Here is a 982-nt window from a genome sequence, read left to right as displayed (position 1 = left end):
GGACGATGCTCTCGGCTGCCGCCGCTGCTGCCCGCTGCGTTGCTGTTACCTGCTCTGTGGACTCGAGTGACCTGTTTTCTGAGCCGAAAATACTGTCCAGAACAGGCTGCTCTGGCAGGGCACGGGGCTGAGGTCATGGGCAGGACGAACAAACCTCCGCTTCGGGCTTGGGAAGGTGTGAGGATAGTGCCTGAGGAACTGGAGAACCAGGGGGCTGGTGGGGTGTGTTGGTACTAAAGGATGAACGACCCTGTGACTACACAGCCTCCTCAGAATGGTGAGCTAGGAGACAGGGCTCCTCCTCGCCCAAGTTTCAGCTTTTCCTTCCTCTCCTAAGGATCTTTACGTGGTTGTGGCAGAACTGGGCCTGAAAGCTTGAGGTGGTCACGTAGGATGGCTTCAGTCACATCTTGCTGGCACTGCTGATACCCTCGGCTCAGCAACACGGGGCTGAGGGGGCAGCGGGCAGCAACATCCTGGCCAAAAGAAGCTGCTTGTCACAGGGAACTGTGACAGCTCAGACTGGAGCAGGAGGAACTCTGAGCATCCTCTTCCTGGAAACTAAGACCTGCATGGATCTGATTTTCCCCTCAGTCTGCCTGAACCTGGTTTCTGTCACAGTGGAGCTTTGTTCCATGAGTTCTACTGGGCAGGGATGTGGCAGGACCTTGGTGCGGTCAAGGAAACTTCTGCCATGGCCTCGAGTGCTGGCTTCTCCGGAGCAGGAGCAGCGAGTGCCAAGGGCGAGAACCAGGATGAGCTGGGGAAGATAACAGCTGCCAAGCTGGAGCAGACGCCGGTCCCTGAAGGATGGCGCATCTGGGTTTCCGTGACAGCCCTACATGGCCTCTATGCCCGACCCCAGGAAGGGCTTGTGTTGCTGACGGCTCGTCAGCTCTTCCCCAGCGGCATCCGTGGGTCTAATAAAAGGTATTACCTCTGCCCGCAGCCACGGCCCCGTCTGATCCTCAGACACTGCAAA

This window comes from Buceros rhinoceros, unplaced genomic scaffold, assembly GCF_000710305.1.
Source record: "Buceros rhinoceros silvestris isolate BGI_N320 unplaced genomic scaffold, ASM71030v1 scaffold24825, whole genome shotgun sequence".
In the NCBI taxonomy this organism is placed as follows: Eukaryota; Metazoa; Chordata; class Aves; order Bucerotiformes; family Bucerotidae; genus Buceros; species Buceros rhinoceros.
The sequence above is the reverse complement of the archived record's forward strand: the minus strand, read 5'-3'. Positions refer to the sequence as shown.